The 12544-nt window shown below is 43.3% G+C and overlaps 1 protein-coding gene across 7 annotated transcripts in view; it reads right to left on the minus strand.

The window, feature by feature from the left end:
* Positions 1 to 12544, minus strand: part of LOC110991078 (ras-related and estrogen-regulated growth inhibitor-like) — a 65252-nt gene that overhangs the window by 4662 nt on the left and 48046 nt on the right. The window lies entirely within an intron of this gene.

Genomic DNA, 12544 nt, shown 5'->3' on the forward strand with positions numbered 1-12544 from the left:
GGACAAAGGATAGCAGGGAACAAAGGGATGGCATTCCTGTGGGATTCCTGACAGTGATCTAATTGCAATTACAGAGTTAAATTTCTTTGAAGCCATCAAGCTTGTTTACCCAAACCGCTGGAAGTTACACACACTTGTCTCCAACACAAAACACTTCAGGAACCCTTCGAGTGCCCATCGCTCGGCCCCAGATAATCCCAACTTCCGAAGTACCCTTGTAAGAATCTTTGTCAATTTCGGGGTGCGAGGTTGTGAATGCCTCGAACCCATGACCTCGGGGCTTGCTTTAGAGCAAGCCCTAAGACTCATCTAGCTTTTTGACAAACGTGTGACTTTAAGAAAACAAACATTCGTTCCTTATTAGTATCAAAAGGACACAAACCTTTAGACCTTTGAATGGGGCCCATCGAGGAATTGAGCGTGGTAATAACGTGGACCGGTCTATATATGGAGCTCAGCGCTTAACTAAATGAAACTAAAATCTGTAACGAAGCGCGTCCCTTTCGGTCGAATTGTCGAGTAGGAGGATAATCCAGTGAAGTGTTTGTCTCGTTTACTGGGCGTGTTGTAACACAAGAGTAAGGAATCGAGAGTTCGAGACACACCAACGAATAATCCAATCAAGAGAAAGCCGACTCAAATCTTCCTTGCGCCATACTTGCTGTTTTTTAAGGTTTCGCCTTGGTTTTCGAGGGGCGTCAAATATTTCACACGTCTTTGAAATGTGTGCACTGAATAGGCACGAAACATCCTCTTAAGAATACTAATAAAATTGTGCCATCACAGCACAGCTGATCTAGACATCTGTTCAATTTAAGCACTGTATTCAGAGTAATTCTTATTTTAAAAAATGTCTTGGAGTGAAAACTTCACATGAAAAAGGATTTGACATTCTCATATTGAAATTGTGTCTATGATTCCTGTAATACTCTCACGTGGGCAGACATTGCTGTTAAGTTATTCAAGTACTTTTCGATGCATGACCCATTAGTCTACACAAAAATGTACTGGCATGTAAAGTACACGTACTAACTCTACTTCAAGCTTAGAAAAATGACGGAACGTGACGTCACGGAGCCAAATATGCGATTAGAATGCCAGTCAAATTTTTGCGTAATTGATTTTGGAAAGCCCTACCGTCGTGAAATTCAGATAACGAGCGTCATGAACAGCAGAACTGATGAAAAATCCTTGATGGTTTTGCTGACCCGACCTTCCCAATACAATCTTCTTTATTCCTTAAAAATGAATCCCCTTTTGCGGCTTGCGATTCGTTTGTCGTGTATGTCGTGCCGAGCGCTAAATGATGATAAATTGGCATTTTGAAAGAACCTTCTCGTCACAACCCGATAATAGGATCACGGCTAGCTCGCGTGACCGATATTGCAGGAATTTGGGGCCCTCTCGGTCCGAAAAAAGGTGAGCAGGCAACAATGAGGCTTTACTAGCGAGCCTTGGTTGCCTGACGCACGTTCCTTCAAAACATTGGTAGTGTGGTCACTGTTTATAAAAATATAACTGTGACATATTATCATGTATGATTGTTCTGAACCCCGGCAACAAAGCAAGAAATCATCACATTGGTGTGACTTGGAAAATTTGGGGGAGGGGGCCATGGAGGGGGCACACATTTTTAAGGGGCATCGAAAAACCATATAACTGCAGCTTGAACATCATATCATGCTCATTACCAGATTTCTAGGCCCTTTCCCCGTTAACTACGCTGCTGACAGGTCAGCGCTGAGCTCAAGCCGCACCTGCAAACGTCTTCAGCCGTCTGGAATGGGCAGGTACTACTACCGTGCGTTGGCAGCATTTCAGGACGCAGCCCTGTTACTCCAACATCCAATAATCTTGTTCAAGCACTCTGACAAGTGTCACTCAAAACGCTGGAATTTACTGCAGTAAAGTTCTCCACGTAGAATGGAGTGCCGTGCTCTTGTCTGACCGAAGAGTGTTTTCTGTGAGGTTTTACCACTAGTGGTCAAGTGGCGATTTTTCAGAGGTTAAGTACGGGAATGTGTCCGGTCACGACTGGAACCCACCAAAAGGAGTCCCTCGAGTACTGCTGAATCTGAATTACGATATACGAGCTGAAGCATCAAAGAGGTGATGGCGGGCTACAAAAACAAATTCATTCACAAGGTTTCATACCCGGGTAGCTTGTTGCGGACGGAAGCGTACTGTAGACGGGCCACCGCGCATGTCGCTATGGCGGATGACTATCTGGCCACGTCAGCAATTTAAAAATAGAAAATTTTGATATTATTGTTCTGCGCACCCATAGTTAAAGTGTGGCTTGTGTAGTCTGGATTCCAGACTAAAAGGTACCGACTAATTCAAGAGACAACTGAGGTCCAGTGGTCATAGTCACTTGATTAAACTGGGAAGAATTCCTCCTGTTTTCGATTTGTTTCCAAGATCTGTCGAGCTTAGTAAAAGAAAAATTCAAGCCAGTAAACAATGTCCTTTCAATAGCGTTTTTAAGAAGCGCTGATCAGACACTCTTACTTAAGTTTTGGGGTTTCATATTGAACCCTACTTGAGTCTTGTACGTGTATTACCTTTGTCCTAATGCAGTCATTTGAACTTTTCATGTTATGTGAATTCTGTTAAGTTACAAGTTGCAAAACAATTATAGATGATCGAGTTTCCAGTTCGAATCGAACCCTCTTTTAACCCTTAATCACGTCCCTGTTGTATAAGGCCTTATCACATTACAGGATGTCATGTAAGCTCAATGGCCATGATTCAGTCACGCGCGAGGAAAACTTCCATACTTTGGCAGTCCTTCACCGAGGTCCGCCCCGCACCACAATCATTTATCACCCAACCAATTACCGATCTCATCAGGCAACCGACCGGGGGAAACCGCTTATCTTTCAACGTGGGGTTTCCCACCACGAACGTCGGCACAGCAGAAAGCTGGCCACACTTTTGCGGGATCCTTGCAACAACAAACATGCATTATGCGCAGCCAAAGGTGTTTTTGCGACGAAATTAGACGTCCTTTGGGACGGGAAAAACTCATATTGGATTTGTAGAAACTTGCGCATGTGGATTTAGATTAATGATTCAGCTATTAGGATTTGCACTCCAGATTCCGGACCCGCCATAATTACATCAACGAAAAGTGTACATGCCGTTCATTGTGCGAGAACTCTCTTGTGGACTCAGAAAATAACCTTCTTGTCTAAGCCACGGTGTTTCGCAAGCAACAACAGATTATAGGCAACAACATGGATGATATTTCTAGAATTCAAAGAAAAACCGTGTAAGAAACAGTGTTATTGTCTAACTGCGCAGAAGTGTGCGGTTGACATGGCGTGTGGCGCACACGTGAAACTCTCCACTCCCTGTGAAAGCTGTAAATATGCCTCTTGTGTAACATTTCAAGCAACTGAGGTTTCCTTTTCAACCATACAAGAGCCGGGTCGAAATACGCTCCGACGTATCCTCCAATTTCGCCGCAGTGCATGTGTCTAGCGACGAGCCTTCCGGAGTGTTTTCCAGTTAAGTCTTGCTATCATTTGACACCAATTTGGTGAAAACCAGATGATGCTGTTCTAACAAAGTCCCGTGACAGGTCGCCGCAAAATGTTTAGAATGTGTTTAGTGCACGTGAGCCAACAAGGACTGAATTGAAATGCTTACAACCATAAATGTACTTTATACATACATGCCAAGTTTGAAAAACAAAATAGATCAGGCACAGGACAGCCGATCAGCTGAGAGACCAGTGAGCGAATTCCGCCCCAGGCTGTGAGATGCACGAAAAGTCCAGATCACACTGTACAGTGCAACCAATTACAAAAATGTAACAAGATCGGGACACATTTTAGATATCTGAACACAAAAATAAGGTAAAAAAATATAACACAGATATATAAACAGTCACCGGTGCCTTATATGGTAAACTTGACCTTTTTGAGTGGGGGGGGGGGTGCCGAATGAAATTTGCCGATGGCCCGTCACGCAAAACGAGTGTACTGTTTCTCCCTTCCTTTCATCTTTATTCTTCGTTCTTTGTTTTGTTATTTTGCCGAGAGACCATGATTTTGCCGACTAAACTTAACAATGGGGGTGTACACCCCCCCAACATCCCCCTTCCAGCGACGCCCGTGATTCCAGATACTTAGGCCGTAAGTTAAGGAATAAACTAGTAATCGTCCGGCGAATCATAAGTAATATGAACCAATGAATGAAGATGCAACTGTTTTCGTCTTGAGAGGGACGGTCCATACCAATCGACTTCCAGTCTGTTGTACGTCCATACGGAAGAGCTAAAAATTGATTGTCCTGGCTTTTGCTAACAATGCCTGCTTGGTGGACATATTTAAATCGGGACTGCAGGCATATTCTCAGCGAATTTGACCGCGGAGAGGGTTTATCCCACAATGACACGATTACGTCTGGGATTTCTGCCTCTTGGGTTTACTGACAAAATGTCACTCGTCATTTCAAAGAACGCCATGTCAATCACTCTGCAACACGCTACGTGTTGCATCGACAACAGGCTACTTGAACGAACAAATGAAATCATAATCGGCTGATCAGAGAGTGCTGCTGTACCAGTCCATTCAGGTGAAATTTATTCCAATGGAGGACGTGTCTTGACAGAGCAGAAGATCCATACACGAAGGAATGAACACAACGATACATACAACGATACATACGATGATCCATAAGATGTTTAAAAGTGCAAAAAGGGAGAGAGTATTTGTGAGTCGATTCCCACGGCAATTTACATGTATTTCAAATTTCCACGGAATCAAATTCCACACCTTTCACAAGACTGATTTGGACTACCATGTTCGAAGCTTGAATAAAGGAACCAAAACCCGTACATAATCCGGGTAAAAACGCCAGAGATTCCTCTTTAAAGTGACTACTCATGAATCACGAGGTTTCCCCGATGCTGGCGGCAACTCCGCGGATTAGGGTGGGATGAAACAAGATTCGCTGTGCCCAGCATTCTGGAGGGGAACAAAGACAAATGGCAGACAGGATTTACCAGCCTCTCAGTGAAAAGTAGCTCGGTCTTCATCGACGCTGTCAGATGACAAGAGCCCCAACATGGTTTATTGCATATGACTTGAAGGGTGACTTCAAAAGTAGTCAGGCAACGGGAGTAATAGGCGGAAGAATTTTAAGGCCGCAAAATAACAAAGTGTGCGTTCGATGGCGAGAAAGCCTTATGTCTAGGCAGCGTTAGAAACTTCTAATATTCAAATCTGGTTTAGATTCTTTTTAAAGCTTTTAATATAGAGCACACTCGATCGATTTTTTCCGAAGGCCAGGTGTATGCAGAGATGCAAACGAGGGAGATGAGTCGATTGTGCGTTCACTATGGAGAGTTTTGAATTCAAGAGCAAATCCTGGGCTCATGGGGATGTCAAATCTTACAACTGATCAAGGGCATCCGGTGGGGAATTTAGACTGGATCGCGTCGTGCATGGCAAATGAGTTGATGCACAGCATTCCGGAAAGACGGAAGGCTAGATAAAGCATATGGAAAATATGAGGGAGAGGGAACCAGACTTCGTCAAAGTCAACATTTCACATGACATTACAGGTGTATTCACGATGATTGGCGTATATAATCTGTCATAAGGGTCCCACAGTTTTATTTTATTACTGTGCATTTACTCACATTTTTTTCATAAATACAAACTGTACCTTCCGTCTGTTTTATAGGCACAAAACGAGTTACATTGCATCCCTAGCAGTTTTAAAGGTAATTTGAACTCACTGCAGAAGGTTTTCCTCACCTGTCAAAATCACGCAGTGTTGTGCACAATGGTGGGGGGGGGGCCCAGGGGGACGAAAGTGCGGTTGGATCTGCAGAGAATGTTGGGCAGAAGACGGGGGAAAAATAGGCTGTGGGACCACGTTGCAAGGTTGAACAATAGGTACGGTAGGCGGGCTCGAGTGAAATCTTTTTCTGCTAAGTCTATGATCAACAATTCAGGCTGGTAACAGGGGAGTGTGTCAACAGTCAATAATCTCGGGAGGTTTTCACATTTGAAGAAAAACACCTAGTTGCAAGTTCTCTATTTTCTAGGAGATGACACGAGCGACGAAGGTTTTTTTTTTCCTACTACATCCCACGGTAGGCGGTACCAGTAACGCATCTAGGATCTTTAGACTGGTGGCTTTCTGAGCAGACCGTGCTCACGGGCAGTTGAGGATCAGTGCATGCAATTCACTGGGAGTTACTGAGACAGTGTCTGGGTGGTCAAACGCCCGTTTAGCGACCCACTTGAATGTTTTGACGGAGTCTGACAAGCAAGTTGCTTTTTGCTTTCCATTGAAGTAAGATGAGAGGAGGTTTTTCCACTCTTACTTCAGCCACTTGATATATCAACATCAGTTTTCCATAATCCATGCGATCAGTTTTAAAAACTTTTTTGCACAGCATTGCACATATCTCGTTGTCCCAATTCAAACCCCGCCATTCCGGAATGTCATAAAGTTGGCAATTGAACGTACATGTAAAGTTTTATTTATAACATGGTTTGCCGCCTTTTACGGCATGTTTTGCCGTCTGTTTTACACACAAAGACCAACCTCTTGGAATCCCAAGAGTCCCTTGCGTTCCGTTCCCCGGAGGTTGCTGACCTGCATAAGGTCGGGCCGGGAACGACATGGGATATCCCAGAGTGACCTGGGTCATACCACAAGTTGCCGAAATGTAAATCTTCCCTGATCCCTTTAAAACGATATAATGGGTTGGTGTGCTCGCCAGTTGACCAGTCCCTGACAGATACTTCAACCTGTCATTTGCAGGAGAGGCAAATAAACCAGGATAATCCTTATCAAGTTCGATTCATTGTCTCCGTCAGAATGGCGGTTTTATCGCTGATGGACGTGCGGGCGAGACTGACCCGTTTCCCCTTGACGTTCGCCATTGGTTTTTGAATTCCGACTGCAGGACAGTTAAATGGTTCCCCGGCCTCATCCTTACAGTGAAAAATTTCCATATCGCGCGCCAATACATGTGTATTACCTAATTTCACAAGTATATGGTACACAGTAGCTCAGAATTATTCGAAAGTAGTAGATGCTGTACGCCGTTCCGGTCGTTGACCTAATTTCTCGAAGCTTAACATTTCTTGTGCTGTAATGAATCCACGCATCAGACCCAGGATTTCAAGATGAGAGCGAAAGAACTCATTCAGGCAAATGTACCGTACAGTGGGGACCGTTAAAAATGGTGCACAGACAGAATGCAGATGCGGCTCCAAAAAATGGTCGGTTATATATTTAACTGTTTTGTGCAGTTCTTCCAGAATCCGCTGTGTTCATGAACGTATTGATATGAAATGACAATTGCTTATATTATGCGGGACAAAATAAAAACCACACAAAGTAGCGATACCCGGTATAACTTCAAATTTTTCTTTTCGAGCAGCATTCGTCGGCACCATACCTCAGGGTTCCCGACAAACACCGGGTCTGGTCCTACTTCGTACGAATGCGGAGCAAATATGAAGTGACGAAACGCTGGAGTTGAAAAGTGTTCAACTTTTGCGAATTGGCTAGCGCAAATACTTAATGTGACGTCATACTTGCGTTTGCGTGCTCTTTGAATACAAGCACAATTGGTGCACGCAGTATGAACCGGTCTTTCAGGGCATTTCTGACATGTGATATTCTCTTCTCCCTTTTCGTCTGTAGTTTCCGTTTACTTTTTGTTTTAGTTATGTTCTAGATAGGTACAACAAAGAGCAGCCCTATCGGTGTACAGAGCGGACACCTGTCATCAGGTAGTCTTCATGTCCTATTTCAGCAGATGGCTCATCTGTAATTACACCACTCCACTTGTTAATGGCCAGTAGGCCTAATCGGCCTATTTTGAATACTGGGCTTCAAAGGGGTTATCAACGAGCAAATATCGATAGGCTCCGCCAAACAGTGTAAACTCATTTGACAATAAACTGGAGCAATGACGTGACCGATGTTATCAGCCCATATATCTGACTACGATTTGTGTTCACGTCCGGAAATGGCTCTTTCACGGCGGATTTCGATTTCAAGAAGGATCGGAAGGTATCTTGTCGACAGAAAGTTTGACGCAGCGTTCAGTGTTAAAAGTTAAAACACTGAGTGAAATGCATGTGCTGATTTCAAAACCCAAACAACTGCTAGCATGTAAACACTCTTCTCAGACCATAGAGAAAGCAAATAAGCCACGTTTTTTAGCTGTCCGGACATCAAGGGTCCCAATGATTATCTTGAGATGGCCACCTCAGATCTCCGATGAAATGATTGCACCCCGATGACGTACATTTCTTTAATTGACCCCAGACAAGAACATTTACTTTGCTTCCAGATCACGTTCGGTAATGGGGGACTATTTGTCAAAATATTCTTGTTGCTTCGGCATACAGGTTTCTTACCACGTAAATGTTTGCAATAATTGCCTTCATAGACGTGTTATTCTTAAGGGGAATACACTAGTAGCATATTTCGGAAGACGCTTTTGACAACCGGAATGCGAAACAAACAAAATTTGTGCTTGCATAAACCTCCCAAACGTTTGTCAAGTCGACCATTTGACAGCTTTTTGCCATATTCGTGTCACGTTTTCCTCCTTGCAATCCTTGCACGTTTTCAAGCAACAGCCTGAGAATTCTGAATAGAAATGCCAGGCGTACTTTTGCTAATCCGCAAACTTAAGGTTGGGCACAGAACATTCTTCACGGGGAAATAACTTTTTCAAATGTTGGTGCATATTTTTTTCTCAATCATAACAAAGTGATTTCGAAGGTTCACAGGTCCCGCCGTATAGCAGCTTACGGAGGACATTTACGCCCGAGTCTACAAGATGAAAACATCGCCGGATAAAAACTAAATCTGACAGGCGAAGGGATAGGTACAAAGCCCAAACAACTGGCACAAAACCCGATTCAGCAAGAGTGAGTGTGACAATGCCACCCAGCCGCCATTCTACGGTTTCTGTTCTCCCTGGGGAACAACCGAAATCTGGCCACTTAACAAAGTCCACTTCGTTTATCCCTCACCGGGGAACTTTAATGGCAACTAAAACAACCCTCGGGAAAGCCGAAAGAAAAACTTTTTTTCCTGAAGAAAAACTTCTGGAGCGGACGGCTTTTAGCTCTCTGGGACTGTACGCGATCGGGTTTAAAAACACTGCGCCCTGCCGACTCAGGGGACCGGGAGCGATTTATGACTGGATTGGATTTTTTTACCAGACGTACACCTTTTCAAGTCTTTGCGAGTTCCGCTGGTAGATTATTGTGAGACCGGGCAGGTGGTTGACAGGGTGCCTGTTGTTCTGGTCCCGCTCAGCCAGTAGAGGAAAACCTTTGTAGGAGTTCTGCTCCATTGGCCAAGAGAAGCTGGCTTTTTAGCAGGACACCCCGCTTGCTGGTCACGCGAAATAATGGTGTTTGGGTAGCTAAACAGATGAAAGACAGGGATTACGGACCGGCAAAAATTCAAGCTCTTTTTGAAGGATCGTTGGGGGTAAAGATGGAGCACACGGTATACACCAAGTACTGGAAGACGAATGAAAGCGCTCGTTCAAGATGGTGCCCTTCTTCTATTTGAAAATTAGCATTAACATCACCGTTGATATGATGTTAAAGGGTAGCTGCAATCAATTTGTTTTAGTACAGACCTTTGTGTCTCAGTTTATCTTATTTTCAACGTTTCTTTCAATATTTCATAGGGTAACTCACCGCCTTTTTGGTTTTTACGCTAATGATACTTCCATATTTATGAGCAAAACTGTGATGTTGTCCTAGGAAGAAAAGCCTGAAGGCGGAAGTTGGTGTTTCATTGGTTTGTGCGCATTTTTGTAGATTTTGCTGGACTAAATTTTCTCTTCTTTGCTGACTCCTTGCTGTTTATGTGCATAGCAATAAGCAGGTATCAGTCTCTTTCCCAGAATCATTTACAGTAAGTAAATTCTTGGTTCACAACTTTTACAGAAATACCTATGAGCAACAGTTGTCCAGGAAAGCAGTGATAGTTTTAGTGTTCACAAATTGTACTTTTAAATTAAATGCATTTGAATGCATTTAATAACCAAATAGGAGTGCCACAGAGTTTTCACATACTGAAGAATCGTACAGGGTGGTAGAAAAAATTGTATCTAAGAAAAACTTATTGCAGCTACACTTTCAACCGGAAACGTTCTTCAGTTTTAAGTGGCCGAAGATGCATAAAAATACACTCCCCATGTAAAACGCCCAAGGGCAAATCCCGACCGTGTGCCCCTTGCAAATCGAAAGTCGACCGAATTCTTCTTGTTAGGACATCTTGTCTACCTTGTTCTGTCTCATTATGACTACAGAGCTCACAAGAGGTACATCTTCGAGGAAACATTTAGGCTGTCCTGCGTCCTTTGGCCGGCCCGATTTGCCCCGAACAAAAGCGACAGGGGCTCAGTGATTTTCAATGAAGCCAGTACCCTCAGTCGACTCCCCGCAGTACAAACGGGAGAATGTTACTATGTTATCCGTAACACGCACGACAAAATAGGTGGCCTTATAGTATGCCGAACATTCGCTCAATGTAACGAAAAGAAATGGCAATGACAAGTTAACATTAAGAATCAGTGTAGAATAGTCTTCTCTACAGCACAGATTGGATGCATGGTTAGTGAAAAAAGAACCATAATATGCAAGTATCGATACCAATGATCTTGCCGATATCCAACTCGACTCTGATCAAGGTATGACTTGGAACAGACATCTTGCAACAGAGGTTCTCTGTCTTGGGCCACGTGCGGATTTCAAACTTCAAAGAGAATGCTGACAAACTTAATTATCATGCTGTGACTTCAATCAGTTTTCTCAATTTTTAAAATGGTCGCTAAGTCGGGGTACACCCAAAATAGTTACATAAATATCTTAATGTTCCATAAAGCAAGTTTTGGAATGATCCCAGCGCCCGCTTTTCATTATTTTTCCCGGCCGGATATCGTCCAGGTAAATAACTACGGATATTGGGTTTGCCATCATTTATCTGGTTCAAGTTCAACACGTCCTGAGCTTAAAGTTAAGGGCCATGTCTGCAGACGTTACACCCCAGAAAAAAACACAATAGGTGTACCCCTCCTCACCTTCATCTGTTTCTTGTGTGATCTCCTGCGCAGAACTATTGCTCATGCTCAGTGCAAATAATAAAGAATATCTGTGATCCTGAAAACAATTATGTCTTCAGAGAAAGTAGCAAAGAAATACAGGGGTGCCGAAAAGGTCATTCACAACGATTTGAAAAAATCCTAATGACGTCTGATTGCGACACTGACAACAGAAAAGCAAGTGGGTGGTTTTGTTAGGGCAACATTACTAGTTCTTACCCACTATCCAAAATGTTAGATTTTTCTCTGCAAATACATATTTAATATTATTCTGCGCAATAGAAAATGGTTGTTATGTTCAGAGGGTTCCGAAAGTCACAGTGAACCCGAGTTAGGACTTGCAATTTTTTGAGCAAAACATGAAGTCCAAACTTTTCACAGTTCAAACTCAAAAGAGCTCACTGCTTGGGACATTTTGGAGATGTTCAACGGCGGTCAAACTCACTATTCTCTCTGTTCTAGATGCAACGATATCGTACCGGCTTTTACTCCCGGGTAATGCTGCAGGCCTATACGGCGCTGGTCAAACAATTTGCAAGGCAGGGAATTTTTAAATTATGTGCCTTGTTAAAAGATGGCAACTTAAAAAAACCTAGGTTATGAATAGAACAGTTTAGGCCACCCCTTTCCATTTGTTCCTCATTATACGTGTTTACAAAACCTGCATAAAAGGAAAGTACATGTCAATAAAATTCGTAAAAGTCTAAACGACTCACAAATAATCTGATTACAGCAAAATACTCATATCATGATATGCGTAGCTTTGCGATTTAAGACTTTCGATTTTCGACAAAAAAGCTCACAGGAGACACAGAACCACCCCACTGATCCACTGAACACTACGACTGAAGTTCTTTCAAGCGATAGGAATAAGTAACCTGTTCCTATTCCTGTCAGTAAAGAAGGGGACGCGGGATACTGATTGACAAAGAGTTCAGCCGGCTATATCGTGATTTTGGCCGATTTCTTCCCCTTCAAGGAACTCGGCACGCACAGTGAGGCAGACATCACGGACTATTGGTTAATCTAAAGTCATCCACCCCAACCTCTTCGGGTCTTCTTCCCTGTTTTTTCCAAGCCAAACTCGTTTCTCCTCCAAATGGGATTAAAGGGAGACAAAAGCTCCAGCAGATTGGTCGATGAATGGGAAATGTATGGACGTAAGTCAATAACCGCAAGGGACGGTGTACGTGCCACTGTAATTAGCGTTGGGGGTACATGTACACGGGGCAATAAACACCCATGGAAACTGCCAGGGCGAGGTTAAATACGGGCTTTTCACTATGGATGACCCATGGATGAACCAACCAGTAGATGTGTATAAATAAGTACATTTATCTCAAAACACGCATGGTGGGTTCGAACCGGGCACACTACCACAATCTTAATCTTCCATATCTTGCACTTCAAACTACGATTTTGACAAAA

This window comes from Acanthaster planci, linkage group LG03 (assembly GCF_054643075.1).
Source record: "Acanthaster planci isolate LZ-2023a linkage group LG03, COTS_SCS, whole genome shotgun sequence".
Classification (NCBI taxonomy): Eukaryota; Metazoa; Echinodermata; class Asteroidea; order Valvatida; family Acanthasteridae; genus Acanthaster; species Acanthaster planci.